Source organism: Saccostrea cucullata, unplaced genomic scaffold (genome assembly GCF_032062105.1).
Source record: "Saccostrea cucullata isolate Sc308-1 unplaced genomic scaffold, CSIRO_AGI_Scuc_v1 ctg94, whole genome shotgun sequence".
Lineage (NCBI taxonomy): Eukaryota > Metazoa > Mollusca > Bivalvia > Ostreida > Ostreidae > Saccostrea > Saccostrea cuccullata.
In genome coordinates, this window is record NW_026928365.1 from 23,828 (window position 1) to 42,189 (window position 18,362).

Genomic DNA, 18,362 nt, shown 5'->3' on the forward strand with positions numbered 1-18,362 from the left:
TGTTTGGTTTTTCTTCTTTTTTTTTTTTTTGTTATAAGTACAAAGAAGTAGAGCAACAGTCTTGTTAAAGATTGTTGTGTTCTAGTTCTTCTATCCAGATCTTATCAAAGTTTACTTTATTTATATTCTTATCTGTTTTAATTATTTATTATCCACCCACCTATATAATATCAACATTGTCAATACACTTGCATACAGTATTGTTAATTCAAGGTGTTTTTTTTTTCTTCTACAACTTTATTCTTAGGGTTTTTAAGGTAGGATTCTTCTCACATTTCTTGTATTTAAAAATTAATGAAATTTTCACAGAATCAAGAGGACAATATAACTTAGTGATGGTATCAGTGAGATTAAATTTGACCGCTTAATATTAGAGACAAGGTCAGGTCAAGGTCATTACTTTTTTCCTGGACATTAAGAATAAAAAATTACTGTTTCCAATCATGCGATTCCTACTTGTAATTCAAAAGATTGAATGTTTCTCTTTCTGCATAAAATGATACTACCATATAGGGCCTATAAGATGATATTACCAAATTGACATGGATAATTTAAATAAAATGGATATTTTTTATCGTAAGAGAGAAATAAAACTTTTTACGGATTTTTGGCTCAAATCTGTACTTAGATTTTAAGTATTTAAAAGCCAACATAGTTCTAATATGTGTGAAAAATCTTATTTATTTGATATATTTTGAAACTTTAGTTCCTTATTATTAATTTAACTTACATTTGAAAATTTCTAATAGTCTTTGATTGCGTAAAAATTATAACTAAATTCAATGTTCTATAATAATTTTGAAAGGCAGAAAGGAAGATATTTTCATTCGCCACCATTCCGCCGAAAATATAGTCCTTGCTAGTTTTCAAAAGCAGTTTACCATTTCTATATATAGTTGTATAATTGTGATGAGGAAAGAAAAATATTGTCTTTTAAATCTCTTACATCTAAATATATAAGACATATCAACAAATGTACTTTGAATATTCCATCTAGTCAGAAACCGGAGAAGAATCCTACCTTAAGTTTCTTTTTTGAAAAATAGATAATAGAGGACAACATTTTCCTCTTATGTTCAAGAGAAAGGACGTCTATTTGCATGAAGCAGTTTAAACAAATCTATTCGTGTCCAACGAAAACCTAATTATTAGGACCAGTCAGATGTTTTCAGCTCTATATTACACGGAAACAAATTTCATGTTTTTAAAGAAAATTCATTGAAATCTGTAAGGTAATTTGAAAAAAGGTGGTTTGTTAAAATGGATTCTTAAAAGTTTGTTTTAACGAATTACTTATTTTTATTAAACGAATTGATGATTCGTTATATATACGAAGTAAATTCGTTAAAAGCAATCTAATAATTTATGTTGAATTAATAAATATTTCTTACAGGCTTGAATGTCAAATTCAAATGAACGAATTGAATCAGTTATGACAAAGTTTCGAATTCAACAACTTTGACAAAACAAATGTAATTCGTTTTGACAAAATTAACAAAAAAATGTTAAAAAGAATTTAAAAAGTGTATGACAAATTGATTTTCTTTATCTTTGACAGTTCGTCGTTCCGAATACAAAAATATTTTTTAAATAGATATGATTGGCTATTTTAGTGTCCTATATTTCAAGTCTATCACATGAATTTATCGAGTTGACATAAGATTTTAAATTGATAAAATAAACATTATTGAAACGTTGAATTGAAAACAAAAGCAACATTTATAAAAATTGTTTCTCATGTTAAAATTTTTTTGGTTAATTTCTGTTAGAAAAATGGATTTGCTTTTTTTTAACTCAAGAATTCCTTGGAACAACGTTTTTTTTTAATCCACCGTTTATGACTCTTGAACTTGACGTTTGACATACTTCGCTTAATGTTAGCACAGTAATCTGTTGGCAGATGTACTCGATTTCATTTTCCTCTTTAATCTAAAATGTACAAGAAGGTTTATAAATAAATCCAAAAAATTTTTAAAAAAAATTAAAAAAAAGAAGCTAAAAATCACACAATCATTATGTTAATTCATTCAATCATTGTTTTTATTGGAGTTAAGTGCGGGTTCAGGATAATAAATCAATATTATTTTTATCCTTGAAGCTACACGTTTTTTATAAAATAAAAAGTGCTCGAAGATATTAAGAAATGTTTCTTTCTGAAAATAAATGCTTAAAAGAAATTATAATATTTAACTTGCCCATTTTACTTAAAGAAACATGTATTACAGGTAATTCTGTTACTTGTTAAAATGTGACCTTAGACATGATTTAAAGTCCTGGAGTATCCATGGGCAAAGGTTTGATAAAAATTCCGATTTTTTTTTTCAACATTCATACATGTAAACTCAAGATAAGTATCTCGTATTTGAGCGGTTCGTCTTCATTCAGAAATCATGCAGAAAAACACGCTTTTTTGAAGTCGTGAAGTCTTTTCCAACATTGGTCATAAAGGTGGAGAGAGTCTCGGAAGGGAAAAGTACTAGAAGGAAACCTTGAAAAACGATGGATTCCGTACATCATAGTTGTTTACAATACTGCTTTGTCTTTGTGTCCATCACACTGGACATTCATGTGGGATGAAACGTATTACCGGTTTTTAACCATAAAATTCTGGTAAACTCATTAATCACGACCGTCATCTTTAGGAATGCATGAGAACTGACCGACGGATGAGAAACTTGTCATAATGTGATGATTGTCACCTTACATCAAACGTTTGAGAGACTTCTCCGGTCATGTGTTCACACAGTCAATCACACATTTGATAAAAATAAGCTTTTTGCAGAATATTAATATATTAATATATTTCAAGGTTTAAATTTAAGGTTTAAGTTTAAGAAATCAATTGATCTAGTTCTTATCTTTCATTTATTAAGGCGAACCCATTATGCCATTACTTGACATAACATACAGTATATAATATTATCATTTTGAACTCAAATATGATATAAGAAAAGGGAAATAGAAATTTGTTTGTAAGGTAACAAGAAACTATTGAATTTGTTTTTCGTGTTAATGAGCATACAATATTATGATTGTAGAAAATAAAAATTCTTTGGGAATTATTCTGTGATGACTGCTAGAGGCTACATTAGTGCTATTGGGATGACCCGATTGACAGCGTTTAAGTCGGAAATTTAAAGAATCTGTGAAAATTTTGAAGAATATTATATTAGATAAGTTCTGAGTAATTTAACAATGAGCATATGTAAAACACCTCTTTGCAATAACATTTATTGGAGATTACAAGACAGATCATAGGTTGTGATGACATGTACATGCACATGACAAAGCGGTAAGTAATAAAACCCTAGTTGTGTAAATCAACCCGTACTTTACAGAACACATCTACATACAACTCTGACATTTTTATTGAAAAGACGTTCTTTTTCATTCGATGTCTTACATGCAAGTGTTATGTAACATCAAGGGACAGAACTCTGAGAGGCCTAGTCTACTATGTGGCAGTTCACGCCTGATTGGTCGCTGTAGGTTTGTCAGTACCAATCAAACGCCAATAATCCCATCATCTGCGGTGAAGACCTTTACGACGTAACAACTGTAAAATAGTAATGTACATCTCGTTTAACGTGCGTAAAGTCTAAATAAACTACAATCCTAGTATCAATTAAGGTAATATATTTATCAATTATCAGTGTCTCGCGACGCATAAAAAACTGGTTAAGGAGATCAAACTTTATTCCGGGAAAATATACGTAGCTTCACCTGAGGAGCTGCATAGAAATATCATTAAAATGACAGCAGTTTAACCGCCAGTTATCAGAGTATTTAATGAACATCGAGATCATTTAAATTACAACATAAATTGTTTTGCAGATTCTAAGTTTGACATGCTTTTGATAACTAAATTTTGATCTATTGTTTGCGGTGAGGAAAATGAAAACGTTATGTCAAGGTAACATTTACAAAACACTCAAGTCTTATATATTTATTAGTTATCATCCCTTAAAAGACAATTAGGTTTTGTTTCCTATTCTTTGTTTCTTCTAACAGCTCTTTATTTAGAATTTTAAAAATATGATATTTTAGCCCAGTAATGATGATCACTAAATTGATTTAAAGAAAATGTACATTATCATCCTACATGACAAACATAAATACACAATGGAAAAGTTACATTCTGAGTTTTGAAAATTATTCAATACAGGAAAATTATTACCATAATTTTAAAGTACATCAATGGTCATTTTTAGATTCCGAAACATGCTCGTCTGATATAAGACGAGGAACTTAATGCTGCGCATTGCATTCTTCATTATCGCAGTCACTTATAAAAAATATCTTTTTTACACAATGCTATTTCGTGCTATTGGTATGTGGTAAACATGGGGGCCCCATTTGTCACCAGACTTGTCAAATCTCCTCGTTTGATGTTTCTGTCCCGCAAGTCAGGAAAAAGAAAAACTTTCTGACGTTGATATATACCTAGAGAAAGTCGAACAGAGAAAAAGTGTGTGAACGTCCTCAAAATTTCATCCAGCAAGCCTGGAGAAAAGAAAGAATTTATTCTTTTTTTTTGGGGGGGGGGGCATTTTATGTATATATTTTATTTTCGATTATTTAAGAATTATTCAGTATTTGACTGTGTAAAGAATCCTTAAGATAAATCCATGTCTAATTTTCTGCTATATACAGTTTTAAAACACTTTTAAAATTAATGTCTTTCTTTTTTTAATATCAATATGGGAGGAATTCTAAAAACTTACACATTACTTATCTTTCAGAATTTTTGTTTCAATGTGACTATTTGTCGTGAACATGTTTTGTAAATGATAAGCTTTTTAAGGTTTAAAGTCAGTTTAAATATTACCTCCCACGTGAGAATATATATATATCTGTAAGAGCATCTAAGGTCGTGGTTCTATTTTACGGAAAGCCAATATTAATAAAACATTAATATTGTTAACCAATTTCACGGAAATCTAGACGGACCAAGAAGACAAAAGTGTGGAACATCAATTCAATGAAATAAGAATTATGCGTAGAAATTTTACAGCGGTTGTGATTTGAATTAAATGCAGTTTTTTCATCTTGTGTATGATTAAATCATAACGATTTTTATTAACATAAGAATCTCTTTTTACGAATTATAATAACCTTTCCCTTTAATGTTATATATTGATAGTTTAGATCAATGTAAGAACATTTGGGAACTTTTCTGATTTACATTGCAAAAATTCAATAGTTTAATTTTACAATATGATAATTTTTATAGGTTATAATTTTTTTTATCATACATCATATCATACATTGTACTTTGCATATAAACATTAACCAAAAGTTCAATAGCATTCTAGATTTATAGCGGTTTGTAATGGAATTCATTCTACACTGGGACACTCAGACACTATACATGTATTATTTTCGTAAAAATAGGTGACACCTTGTTTGTCTATACGAAATAAGTTATAGTGATTTACGATAACACATATCATCATCATTATTACCGTCATTTTTATTACTTTTTAAAATTTTATCCTTGAACTGTAATTACATGTACATGCATAATATCTGCAAAATTAAATAATTTCTCATTCATATTTCCCATTGTTGATACTACATCCAACTTAATCTTTAAACACATCCCACCCTCGATTATTGTCCCCCGCTTGAAATCGCGGAAGCGAGGGGACATCAAATCTCATTCGTCTATCACTTTGTAGTTCTGTCCCGAAAACTTTAACCTTGGTCATATTTTTTGAATGAGAAGAGCTTTCATGTTAAACATGTGTATTGCCTTTCTAAATATACTATATAATTTTTGAACCCTTAACCTTGACGAATGACCTACTTTTAAAAAAATTAAACATTACTTTGAATTGGCCATAACTTTTGAATGAGAAAAGAAAGAGCTTCCTTGTTTAAGATATGTATTACCTGTGAAAAGACCTTTTTAAATACACAACGAATTTTACCTCGTGGCCTTGAACTGCTTAAAAAAACTTTAACCTTGGTCTTGACTTTAATTTGAAGAGATAGGGCTTTCATTATTGCGTATTGCCTGTGACAAGTCCTTTCGATGTACACTATATGATTTTTTTATCTCGTGACCTTGACATTGAAGTTTGACCTTCTTTTCAAAAAGTGTTATTTTTCCTTAAAATTTTTGAATGAGAAGGGACAGGACTTTCATATTTTTGACATGTGCATTTCCAGTAACAAGATATTTTCGAAAATGCTATGATTTCTGACCCCTTGACCTTCACGATTGACCTACGATATGATGGGGCGTTCATGTTTGACAAAATATGCCGTAAATAAGGACAATCTCACCCACAGAGACACCTAAATTCTTCGAATTTGCTTTTTCCTAGATTAAATATTGAGCTTGAAAAGTACGATCTCTTGAACAACTAAAGACTCAATCAAAAAGGTAGTCCGGACATTCGTTCCTCTCTTGCGTCATAATGCAAAAAATTCACCCAGTGGTACTTAAACTTTTCTGACAATAAATCTCACTCTCTGATTGTGGATAATTATTAGATTTTTTTTTGAAATTATTGTCAGGTTAAAAAATGTTGAGTTCTGTTTCTGCTCTGTATCCCAAAGAAAGTATGGCTTTCATATTTCACACGAGTTTTCCACTTGACAATACCTTTCTTTGCTTACTAACATATTTGACCTCATAACGTAAACCTTTTCAAACTTTTACCATCTTGAAACCTTGCTGATATGTTTCGCAGAGCTGGTAGTAGTATTTTATTTCAATTTGGCATATGTATTCCATATTTGAACTTTCTTTGAATACTTTTTTTAACTTTAAAACTTGACTTTGGAGAATGACCTTCTTTTGAAAAGCGTTAACTTTGTCGATACGGTTGGTGTTAAGACCTCCAGGTAGTGTATACAAGTGAATTTCTTGTTGTCGGACATTCCTCTGGTTAGTGGTTACCAACATGTTTTGCCTTCTTGCCTTGAACTATACAAGATTTACCTTCACATCTATAAAAACTTTAACTTTGCCTTAAACTTTTGACTGTTTGATGTAAGGACTAACGCATCTCTTGTGACCTCCTGACTTTGCTTTTGTAGTATGACCAACTTTGAAAAAAATAATCAGTTTTTCACAATATTTTCTGGATGGCAAATGTTTATATTGACGTTTAATTCTTGAGATGAATGTTGTCATTGGGTACCAATATTTTATCACTCGAACTTCGAGTTTGACTTACATTGGTAAAACTTTGCCCTTGGCCTTTAGCCAGGATGTATGGGCATATACGTTTCACTAATACATATCTTATTTTAGAACCATTTGCAAATGTCTGCTTCTGTTCAATAAGTTAAATTTGTGAATTAGATAAAAATGTTTTAAAAGTAGTTAATAATGAAATGAATTTTGAAAATTATGTGACTATGCAAAGAAAGTTTTATTGAAACAACATGTACGATTTAGGGATTATTTTAAGAGGACTTTTTTGGCAACTGAAAGATTCATTAACTTAATTTGCAGATTTCAATAACCTGTTCACAGACTTTGAACTGTGATCTATTACTAACAACAGACACGTTTTTAACATGATAATCTTTAATATTCTAATTACAACCCTTCATTGTTCTCAATGCTGCAGTTCTACCTTACCACTCAATTAATTTTCATTAAATTGCTGTTTTATCTCCCGACACCAGGACTAAAATCATGAAGTAAAGACTCCCAGGTCCCGAAGCAAGACAATAAATAAAGAGTATTGAGTTACTATGGATGGATTAGCACTCGTGCCTGTATTATCCAGGAGTAAGGTTATCCACTGATACTGGTCGCCGGAGAGGCAATGCTTTGATTGGGTTTCAGGCAAGGACCATAAAACCTAAAGCACAGGTGGGTAATATACCCGCGCAACTTCCGTGAAATCATCTTCATCAATGCCTGCTCATCATAGCAGACGCATACTTCCATTAACTGATTATTTCTACAGTTTGTAACCTAGCTGATACACTGTAACCCTTTACTTTAATTAATTGCTTGAATTTCTTTTGTATAGTAAAAAAAATCAAAATACATGTAGTGAATATTTCCAATAACAATTATAACAGTCATGTAGAAGCGAAGAATACCTTGTATCTTTCATAGTATAATCCTTATCACGCGTTTACGTCTAGGGGAGTTACATTGTATATTTTAACTTTTTTCAATGGAAATCAACATTGCTTGGAGATCTTACTAGTACAGGCCAGGCACATTAAATACAAAAAAATCTAGTATTAATATAAATGTACTAAATTTCATTCAAATGAATCACAAAATACGTTTTTGTGTATGTTTCTTCTGAGTATAAACCTATATTTAGATTTTAGGATGTTTTTAGCTTCGAAGTTGTATAATTATGAACTTTATTAGAAAGGCAGGCATTCGGCAAGAGTATATATACTTACATATACAAATGTCTTAAGTTATTAAAAATTTTGCTTTCTAGTTACCAAAATATCCCTATTATGCATACCATTAACCTGTATAGGCATCGTCGCTCATTTCTATTTGTAGCATTCGGAGCTGAAATGGTAGTGCAGATAGTTGGAGGATAAGCGACACAAATATTTTGAACTTAGTTCATTGAGTGTTATGTAAATAAAAAGAATACTGAGAATGGATAAGACTATGATTAATAATTTTGTGGTTAAAAAGATGCAAAATGGTAGGAATAAACAAAATACACAGGAATATTTTTAATATGAAAGTCGGTTTAATAATGTTGAATCAGGAAATATTTTTAAGCTTACGAATATCATAATTTTTTTTCGAAAGTATGGAAAATATGTTGTACATGTAATTCTATATAGATTGTTGAATTTGCTGTTTTTTTTTTCTTTTACAATCTACTTTATACGCTTCCTGAATTCAAAAGATGATTAATTGATTGAAGGTTCAAGAATTTTCACTCATATAGAGACGCCACCATTTAGGGTGAAGGGCTCCATAACCTTATGAAAGGATTCAATAGAATAATTTTGTAATTTTGTTTTGTATTTTATTATTGTGACCTCAATATCCAAGTAATAATGGTCAAATATCAAACAGCGAATAATTGATACAATGAAGTTTTAAAATTACTGGAAATTCCTTATTTTTTGTTAGTACTTTTTTATCGCGAAATGGCTCTTGAACGTAAAGTCGCGAGAATAATTTACTCCATAAAAATAAAAGCGAGTAATTTTATTTCGAATATTTTTTTCTTGCACAATGAAACAAATACTCCCCCTATGTCCTGTATATATATCAAGAAGCACACATGGCACTGGAAGTTTTAATAATAGTATAATACTAATACATTTGATCTGCATGCAGTTGATTTAATACGCAAGAACATGCTTTATGTACATGTATGAACAATTTCTAAAAAGGGGTAAATTATTAACAAAAAAGTTGATGAAACAAGAATATCATCAATATTTCGTTAAAGCAATATGAACTGCAGGTTTGACATCAGAAAAAAAAATGTCGCATATTTGTGGTTAACTATTTCAATGACAGTAAAATAGAACATTTATTAACTTCCGTTGTTCGTATTTGCTATGAAGAACATTTTATTAGCTTTGATTAAAGCAAAATTGAATTATTGTCGTCCTGTACAATAATGATTTCTTATATAATACTGTATATTCGGTTGTACACAAATATTTCTTCTGAAACATTTTAAAACTTCATTTTGGTCTTACTGATCATAAGGGTTTAGATTACATAGAGATTAATCATAATATCACATTTAAACAGCAAAATAAAATTCTCAAAAATGCAGCTCATATTGATTTAATTATTTGGTCGGTACAATGACCTTGTCAGCTGTATCATTATGTCAAATGTTGAGTGACGTATTGTTTAATGTACTTTAAAGCTCGAATACTACAGTATTCCTTATCTCAATATTTCTTGTATATCATATACCATCGTGATACAAATATATTTATAAGTAACATGTTTACTTACATGATATACATGTATGAAATCCTAACAATGCATGTCAAATGCAAAAGAAAAACCACAGGGAATTTATACAATACCAAAATGAATATGAACATTTTAAAGAAATACTCTACATATTTTTTTTATATATTTACTTTGTAGATGTGTCCTTATTAGCAGAATAACTGGAGCTGATTCCTCGTGATACTTAGTATCTAGTTATAACAGTAACTGCAATTTCAGTAGCTATCATATTAAAATCTTCGCGAATTATTTTCCTTTTATCACGGAAAATATACATGTATACTGTCCGCAGTACGTCGTATAATACAAATATTAAACCTTATCTACGAGATATTGCTTGTTTACAGACAACTTCTAAAACGAAAGAAGCTTTATTATGTTCCCCAAACGGAGTTTGGGAACATATTGTTTTTACTCTGTTTCTTATTATTATTAAGGTCTTCCGTCTTCAGCGGAAGACCTTATTGTTTTTCTTAGGTTTCTTTTCCACTATTTTTATTATTATTGTTTTTTTTCTTACCGATTTTGTACGCGCGATTTCTCGAAAACGGCTCGATCGATTTTCATGAAACTTTCAGGCCTGATAGAACATCAAAAAATCTAGATATATATTTTTCTATTTTGATGACGTCACTTCCGGTTCGGAGTTTTCTGCGATTTAGTGATTTTTAGAGGGTTACTTTGTCCGGCAGTTTTCTCAAAATGCACTTAACACAGAAGCTTGAAATTTTCAGTGATGCTAGAGCAACTTTTGGAGAAGTGCACTAAGTATATCACAACTACCGGAAGTACGAAGCGCCGACGCTCGCTATGGCCCGAAAATAGTCCTATCAAGAATTTCAAAATTTTAAGCACCTTTTCAACGATAACTTTTTACTTAGAAATATTTTGTTAAAGAATGTAGAACAAAAAAGGTGTAGAATTTTAAGACCTTTCAAATGACATCTCGAAAAAAGGGATGGCCCCTTAAATCAGGGGCCTGGAGGGGCCGAAATTTTTTCCTTTATATCTCAAAAAGTATTGAGAATTTGTCATACGTCAAAGAAGCAAAGTTGTTCAAAATGTCCAGCTTAATCTATTAAAATCGTCAAATTACGTCCGGCGTCGTCACTTCCGGCCAAACCGGAAGTAGTCGGAAAACACGTATTTTTGCCGTTCTTGACAAGTTTTTTGGTAACACGTGTCTCTGAGAGCATTAAAATTAATTTTCCGTCCGTCGTCGTCACTTCCGGTCAAACCGGAAGTAACAGAAAATGGCTTATTTTTGCAATTATTAACATGGATTTAGAGGAATCAAACCATTTTTGGACGTTATTTCTCATTTTTTTCAAAAATGAAAGCCACTTCCGGTTAAACATGACGGAAGACCTACTCGTTGCTTTGCAATGAGCTTTGCTCTAGTTATTATTATTATTTTTTTTTTTTCTTATTTCTTCTCCTGTACTTTTTTTGTCCGCGAGTGTTCTCAGAAACTGTTCACCCAACTGAGCTAAAACCTTTTTAGGGTTAATAGGTGTGTAGTGTAGGTGTGCGGAACGAAGGTCATTTTGCGCGCATACGCATGCACGTGCGTGCACGTGAAATGAGTGAATTGACTGATATATTTAATATGGATGTAACTTCTATATTTTTTGATGAAATGTTTTGAAACTCATTATATAAGGATATATAAGATGTATAGATATGATTACATGGTCAAATTTGCATGAACTCACGCGCATGCACGTGCGCTTTGCTCTGATTGGCTGAAACAAAATCCTCAATATCTTTTTTGTTTTTCGATGAAATGCTTTGAAATTTATAACATAGTCATACATTAGGATTCCCTACAATATGATATATAAAAATTTTCGTGAAATCACGTGCATGCACGTGCGCTGCAATCTGATTGGCTGAAACTTTAAATGACTATAACTCCCTTGGTTTCCAACCAAACATGATGGGATTTAGAACATAGATAGACATAAAGGACTCCTACAATATGGTATGGTCAGCATTTACATGCATGCACGTGCGTGCACGTGCACTTTGCTCTGATTGGCTGAAACAAAAATCTCAATATCTTTTCTGTTTTCTGACAAAATGCTTTGAAATTTAAAACATAGGCATACTTTAAGATGTCCTACAATATGATATATAATAATTGTCATGAAAACACGCACATGTACGTGCGCTGCAATCTGATTGGCTTAAACTTTAAAATGGCTATAAATCCCTTGTTTTTCAACCAAACAAGATGGGATTAAGAACATAGACAGGCATAATGGACTCCTACAAGAAGGTATGGTCATCATGCACGTGCGTGCACGTGCAATGAGTAAAATAGTGTAGACAAGATGATATAGTCATTACGCTCATGCAATGTTGTTTAAGTCTTAAATGCATAGATTCTGCCTATTTTAATGAAACTTACAGGAATATGGCACTAAAAGGGAGTTGGGGAGCGTTTGGGGAACATCTGTAACGGTTCCCGTTACAATTAGCACTAGTTTATTTACAAAATTGTAGATATGGAAGTATGTTCATCACCTGTATTTATTTTTCTCTTTATTTGGATCGTGTCCGATCCAAATGATTTATATATAATGTTTATTCAAGAAATGTAACGCATGCATGTCACAGTTAAACTAAAGGTATGTCATTTTTAAGATTACATTCTATATAAATACTCCTATAGCAGGATTGAAAATCGCAAGTTTTAAGATAATTAAGGGTCAGTGTATCTCTCACGTATATAGCAACAGTACGATTAATTTGACCTTTTTGCACTTCAGCTATACATATAATTCTTAAGCAAATCACTTGAATCCTTTTTTTCATATTTTATCAGATGTAATCATGGCAATAAAGAAATTATACTCTTTTTTTAAACTTAAAATAGTCTTATTAATATGTATCATGGTACAAATCAGACAAATTATTACGCATCATTTATTGCACACACACACACACACAAAAAAATCATATTTGGGATAAAAAAAATTCCTCAGGCGATAAAATATTTTCTTGTTTAAACTTTTTTGTCCTGTGTGCTGATTGGTTGGGAGAACCGTATAGTTTAAAAAAATGAAAGAAAAAGTTGGGGTCACAAATGTAAAAATTGAAATATTGATCATAATCTGCGATTTGCAGGCAAAAAATAGTGTAAATTTCATATCTTGTTATTTCTTAGCAAAGTTTGCTGAGTGAATATTTAAAATCTGTTTTTAGATAAACATTTAAAGCTATTAATGATATTTTATACATGTATTCGTAGCATATAAATCTTTCAAAGACAAATATTCTCCTAGTACAAATTTATGGTCTAAATTTCCAAGATAATAAAAGTAAGAGGTGTGTAGAGTTGAAGACATTTCAATCTTAACATTCTTCCACCTCTTTAATTTTGTTTCTATATGACTTTGAGAGCATTTAAGTTGGATGTTCTTTGCATTGTTTTATTTGAATGTGTTATAATTATAATGAATGGTTTTGAAGTACGAGGTTCTAATTGAATTTTTCTTCAAAGCTGACAAGTGACATACCTTAGTTAACATTCGATCCGTGTGGAGGTCAATGCAACATTCTTCAATTAAGTTAGTGTGTGGATACAGCTGTAGCATCTGATTTCAAATGTACAAGGAACACACGACGGATGTGACCGGTCGACAGGAGATACTCTCTTCTCAATGGTACCTGATCCACCCTCTGATGTTTTAGAGGCCCGCGTTTGCTCTGTTCCTGATTTGTTTTTTAATGAACTTTTGAACTCGAATAATGTTACATGTATCTCCATATTTCACTCAGTGTCATGGTCTAAGATAACTTGTGTTCAATTTTTCTGTTTAATATATTTTGGTACTTTTCGATTTATTTACGAAATAAGAAATTTAAATAGTTTAATTTGTTCATGACCGATTTAAAAAGTTTAACACATTTAGCAATTCAATATATTTTTTTCAATTAATATGCATACAATATTTTTAATGAAAAAAAATGAGTAACCGAGTATATGCCATCAATGTATACAATAAAATACAAACAACAATTTACAGATGTATGGTTTTTCTTTAAAATGTGTCACATTTTATGCAAATCAGATGTTATTTAGATTTTCGATCAAAGTAATTGGTCATCTTTAAATATGTAGGTTGTTCCGTTACACTCGGACTCACTCTTTGACGTCGATCATTTCTAAACTGCTAAATTTGGAATTTTTATCACAGTTAGTCAAATTCATCATTTTTTTCCTGAAGTGTTTTGATAGATGTTGGATTCCTAAAAACCCTGGTGTTTGACAGGGTGAAGATCTATGACCGGCCTTGTCTACGACAATTCTCTCGTATTGACATATGTCCGTCAATGCTCGAACGGCGAGAACAATGCTATCAATGATGAATCGATGACATCAGCTCTCCGCACCGTGAGTCTTGGGGAAGTAAGTGTCCGAGGTCTTCAATTAGGTTCCGTCAGTAATATTTAAAAATAGAATTTCACACTTGGTACTATTTCACTTACCATTTGGGCGTGTTACAGTGTATTCTTAGTAAATGGTTTAATTTCAATACCACTTTCTAGCATATAGATATGTAGCATTTAACTAAATGAAGCTTATTTTAACCTATGTTATACGATATAACATAACTTGGGCCAGTTTAAGCTTTATAAAAACGTAAACTGTCCCAAGTTATATTATATCGTATAACATAGGTTAAAATAAGCTTCATTCCTTATAATTTAATGTAATACAGTATTTGAAATAATCTTTTATCTAATCAAATGACGTATTACGACTAAAATTAAATTATTAAGAAATAAAGAAAGAAATGATTAAAACATTAATTTATTGAATTTGTTTATTACAACAGAACCCCTTGAAACCAACTGCTTACTTTGAAATGCCTTTAGGTATGAAAAAAAATGTATGACCATCATCCGACAATATTTTGCAATGCAATAAGCAAAAAATAAATATGACAAGCTTTCCAACGAGGAAAAGCATATAATATATCAGTTGATAATAAATTTAAATTCAAAAAGTAATCAACAAAAAACAAACTCTCATAATGAAATACATTTTGAATTAGTTTTAGAGTACATGTACATATTAAGTAGAACAGATATGACGAAAAATCACATACATCCTTGTACAAGCATATATACCGGTAGTACATCAGAGACCTTTTGGGTTTGATTTAGAATACCAGTGCGAAATAAACATCTGTGCTTTAATGCTGTCAAATTGTGGTAATTATATATCTGTAGATATTGTTATACAGCCCGGGGCAATATTCTAACTTAAGTAATGCAAACGGTATATAATCATCAATGTCTTTGTGTAGGGTCCGCACCGGCAACAAATTAGTTTGCACATTTTGCGCATGAAAGTCTGTGGGCACGTGCTAATACTACATAAAACGATAGTTATTGTTTTTCTCATAATCATTAACCAATTCATTGATCAACTAATGTTTAATTGCGGGCACGTGTGTTTAATTCCATTGTCAAGGCCTGTTCATTAATAAAGAAAAAGAACAAATAAACATATACTAGTGCATGTATTTATCTATTCTATCCAAATGTACAGTACTATAGTAGCTTTTGAGAAGTCATTGAGCTTTTATCATTAAATAATTATAGCGGTTGTAAAACTAACTTCCAAGATTCGTAATAGGAGCATGCCAGTAACAGATGCCTATAAATAATCGTCATCCTAAGTTTTTTTTTCAAAAATATATCCGGTCTACAAGTATATTGGGTAAGGTCAAAATGTAATATGTAAACAAATGCTTGATAATATTTTAGAAAATAAAAAATAATCAAGAGGACCATACTTAAAAGTGTCCATTACCCTTATATGGAATATTACGTTTCTCCTGAGCGTTGTAGCCACTTGACATTTAGAGAAGGCAGGCCAAGGCCTGCTCCAGAGAAATCTATGTTTAAACTGACAATATTCAAGTCATTAGGACAAAAGAGGGATTATTTAGATAATGATAGTTTCATAACATCTGCATTTACATTTCTCAAATAGAAAACATTTTTACAACGTAGAAAATATTCGTTAATTGCATCTAAATTATTTAAGTACACGTGTTGCAAAACGCGTTTCTCAAAGTTTGACCATATATTTAATGTTTTATTCAAGAATGAGACGTCTTCATGAGTAAGGTGTCGATCACTGGAATGGTAGACTTGATAACCATATATTCTTGTAGATCTCAGTTTAATTTGATATGGTTCTTTTCAGTCATATTTCATAGTTTTCAAAGAGACCCGGGAATAGGATAGGGGTTTGGAGTCAGATAGGTTATCATTAGAAAAATCATGCTACATGTACAGTACAAGTAGCACATGACAAGCCAACAAATTCAAATATTAAACTAACCGAAAAAATTCACTGAGAGCGAACGGTTTTTTTTAAATATATATTAAGTTAGTAAATTTATATTATTTTTTTAAAGTTTAATATTTGTTTAATCCTGTCGAGTTCTTACTTACGGGTTTTTAATCATTACATATATTTTTAAACTCAAATAAGGACAGCAAAACCAATTCTCGTTTGTTCTGTTATGATTAGGAGAGAAAAAAGCAGTAGGTTGGTGGGAAAGAAAGCTTAAAGTGAAAAATGGTGATAAAGAACAACTCCTGTCCAACTAAACAACACAGATCTGGAGCAGAACAAATACGAACCTCCAAAATACAGAGTTCCCAGACCCTTGCCGTGGAGAAGTGAGCATCCCCTGCCGACAGATCACAACCACCGTTTGCTCCTTGTCCTGATCTTGAAAAAAAAGTAAAATTTACATCCATAATCAATATTCAGGCCCAACAATTAGTATGAAAAATGTCAGTCAGCTTTTCACTTAACGATGTTTGTACATGTAGGTTCCATTGCAGACAAGACCACTGTATCGATCATAAAATTAAAGTTCGTTAGATTTCGGACCTAGTTAAACACTTCGGAAGAAAAGCGTATTTCTTTTCAAGGTGCGTTTTTACCGACCATAAATCTCACTTTTAAAAAAAAATATTTACTTTCAATTTTCAAAGATCTAAAATATAATGTACTTAGGACCAAATATGATGACCTTTATTTTACAGCTATTTGATAAGTATCAAGATGCTTAAAATTCTCCGTATGCAGGTGATGAAGGTATATTGCTTTATTAGTAAGGGAAGTTGACGATTGTAATGTTCAACTCATCACGTGTATTATAGAGCTTGATTGTTAGAACCTCTCTTCTAAAAATAGGGTGCTTTACTTTTAAAAAATATTTGTTTTTCAGGAAAAATATGCTTATTTATTTATTTTTTTTTTAATCTATCTCAAATTAAATCATCTTTATTAAAAGAAAGTAAATCAATGTCATACCAATACTATTATACTTTGTACATATATCTGGGTAAGAAAAATAAAGAGCTGAGGGAGTCTCTACCTGTCTTCTCCTCCAATCTTAATGGGGGTAAATCAATTCATCATTTTTTCGAAACGATTTTTTTTTAGAGAAATGTAACAAAATAAAGCTGTCTATTACTAAAATTTTAGTCTGGTATTTTGTTTTATACATCTTTTTTTTTCAAAGTCCGTTACGTGTCGTAACGTGTCACAAGGGTTACATTTGACGTCATTTTTTTTTTAAATAAAATACCCAAATGTGAAACAGATGTGTCAGACTCTGTGGTTTCTTTTATTTCAAGCTCTAAACTGAGTTACCCCGGGTATATCGACTCAACTTTTGAATAAGATTATCTGATGTTAATAGATAATACGTCATTGATATATCGAAGTGTCGAGTTGAATATTATTTGATATCTTCTTCACATGGAAGATTTTTGGAATAAATTATTTTAGACTTGGTTGGTTTGTCTTAAAAAAGTCATTTAACGTGTTTGTCTCATAATAGTTTTTTTTCTGTTTAATTTTAAAATGTTTTAATACAGCTTAAATGTATTTGTTCTGCGTAGTCATTTCTTAAAGTTATCGAAATAAAGGTTCATACAGCACATATATTCTCATACATGCAGTTTATAAGAACTAATGATTTGGATAAAAACGAACTGGGCAGTTATTTTGCAGCAGCTACTAGTATATCCATTAAGGGCTGAGAGAAAATTTTTCAGTTTCTTGATATTTTTTTTAAATAGTGTGTACAATAATATTACAGTGTATAACAAAAATTATTTTAAAATCAAGTTCTGTTAGAATAAAATATATTATTCCATCGCATAAGGATAAAAGGTATGAATATTAAACGACCTAACAGGTGTTAGGGCACACCATGTGTACTGTGTAAAATTTAGTATGGAATCAACTGAAAAGGTGCCGGAATAAGGGTTAATAAAGTGACTTCTTCCAAACAATGTACGACTGTTTATACACTTAATTTAAAATAGAATTTTATACTTAAGGATCCTTAAATATGGAATAAAAAATCAGATG